Consider the following 2,507-nt stretch of genomic DNA (forward strand, 5'->3'; position numbering starts at 1 on the left):
TTTGAGTTTTTATTTTATAGAGCAAAGCTTTTCACTAGAAATTAATAACACCCATATTTAACTGCTTTTGAATATTAATATCCTACTGCCATCTCAAAAATCAATAAGTCCAACACTGAATTTATCATCTCTCCTTTCCCTCCACTTTAACTTCTTAATTTCTTCCTGATTTCCTCCTCTCTTTCTGGTATCAGTTAATGACACCACCATCTACCTATCCACTGGCCCAAGCCAGATACCTTTAAGTCATTCAAGTCACCTCCTTTACCCTATACATCTTGTTAGGAGGCCCTACCCTCCTAAATGTATCTTGGAGCTGCCTCTTTTCTCTTTGTCCCCAATATTCATGTCTTAATTCAGACCCTCTATTGCACTACTGTTGCAGTAGCCTCCTAGCTGATAGTCCTCCCTCCTGTATCACTCCACCCTACTCCACTATCATCTTCCACACTGCCTCCAGAATGATCATTCTCTAAAATGAAAATCTAATCACATAATTCTCTGCTTAACTTTTCCATGGCTTTCTATTACCTATAGGATAAATCACAACCATAATTGGCATATAGAACCCCATAATAGAGCAGTTGCTGAATTCTCAAGCCTCTTATCTTTCTCTACTTTTTTGTTTCCATTCGTCTGAAATTCCCTGCCTCATATATCCTTGCTGATTCCTGTTTGTCCTTTAACACTCAGGTATTATCTCTCCTAAGAAGACTTTTCTGATCCCTATTCCCAGGGATGAATGGGTATCCCTTTTCTGTATTCTCTGTCCTATTGTTCCTGTGACATGTTCAGCTTTGTATCCTGAGAATCCCAGTTCCTGACACACATAATAAGTGCTCAATAAATAGTAGTTGCTCAGTGTTTAATTTTATAAATTCACTGCTGTTACAAAGAACTTTCCTATCTATTTACTCATATGATCCTTATAATAGCCCTGGAAGATAATAGGGCATATTTTCTCATTTTTCAGATGGTAGAACTAATAAGTGTGGTTAGCTAATAAGTGGAGAATTGATGCTGGAATTTAAATGTTTTGACTCCCAACCCGGTATTTGTGTGTGTGTCTGTGTGTGTGTGTGTGTGTGTATGTATCTTCATCATGAATCTTTGTAAGATGTCAGCCAAAGAGATGCAATCATGACAGTAATTAAATTATATGCAGTAACTAAGCTTTAAGAATATAATCATTGTTTTATCATCTAATTGGGCAAAACAATAAAGATGTTCTTATTTTGAACAAAATTAATAGTATGCTTTAGTGACTTAGGGGGATATAGGAGTATATGCTATAAAATCCTATGAATACTGCCTTCACTCATAAACTGGCATGTTTATACGTTTTGTTGCCAACAAAGTTATCCTAATTGAACATTATTTTTATTTTTTTAAATTGATATATAATAGTTATACATATTTTAGGAAATTGAACATTTTAAAAGATTAAACTTCATATTACCTTTTGTTTTCTGTAGCTGATCCTGTTTCATGTATAACCTTTTCAGTTGGTAGAGTGTGAAGTGTTGGAGTAATTTATGAAAGGAGGTGGAAGGAAAGAGTAGTTTGTACTCTGTTGTGAAATTCTAGGGTGTGTTTGTCAATATACATCTTTCAAATGCCTGATAGATACCATAGTCACATATGTCTGCATATATAACTTTACCATTCTTGTAGGTACATAAGACATTTTATGTTTCTTTCTAACAAGAAGAGTAAAAATGAAAACTAATAGGGAAACTCCATTAGATTGAGTTGTCTCACTCTTCTTGAATGTGGTGTGATGATTGATATTTTAAATCCTATATGGTAGAATTTAATTAAACTAACTTTTGGAATTTCCTTCCAAAAGGTATCACTGGAAGAAAAAAATGCAACTATTATTTATGACCCTAAACTACAGACTCCAAAGACCCTACAGGAAGCTATTGATGACATGGGCTTTGATGCTGTTCTCCATAATCCTGACCCTCTCCCTGTTTTAACTGACACCTTGTTTCTGACTGTTACGGCTTCACTGGCTTTGCCATGGGACCATATCCAAAGCACATTGCTCAAGACCAAGGGTGTGACACACATTAAAATTTACCCTCAGCAAAGAGCTGTAGCAGTGACAATAATCCCTTCTATAGTGAATGCCAATCAGATAAAAGAGCTAGTTCCAGATCTCAGTTTAGATACTGGAACACTGGAGAAAAAGTCAGGAGCTTGTGAAGATCATAGTATGGCTCAAGCTGGTGAAGTCATGCTGAAGATGAAAGTGGAAGGGATGACCTGCCATTCATGTACTAGCACCATTGAAGGAAAAATTGGGAAACTGCAAGGTGTTCAGCGAATTAAAGGTAATGTGTCTGGTGTTGTTTGATTGTTTTGTAAGACTTAGGTGTCTGTTTTGATCTTTTAACTTTTTCCTTTCTTCTTAAGCATGAGTTTTGAATCCATGGGACTAGAGTGCTTGCTGTATCATTGAGGTACAGCATATTCCCAGGATTAATGTCAGGAAAGTAATG

At 36.0% G+C, this 2,507-nt stretch overlaps 1 pseudogene; it reads left to right on the forward strand.

Moving 5' to 3' along the window:
• The first annotated feature begins 1,849 nt into the window (after nt 1–1,849).
• Nucleotides 1,850–2,339, forward strand: LOC108525279 (copper-transporting ATPase 1 pseudogene; annotated as a pseudogene).
• Nucleotides 2,340–2,507: the final 168 nt, after the last annotated feature.

The sequence above is a fragment of the Rhinopithecus bieti genome, unplaced genomic scaffold (assembly GCF_001698545.2).
Source record: "Rhinopithecus bieti isolate Rb0 unplaced genomic scaffold, ASM169854v2 scaffold_31289, whole genome shotgun sequence".
NCBI lineage: Eukaryota > Metazoa > Chordata > Mammalia > Primates > Cercopithecidae > Rhinopithecus > Rhinopithecus bieti.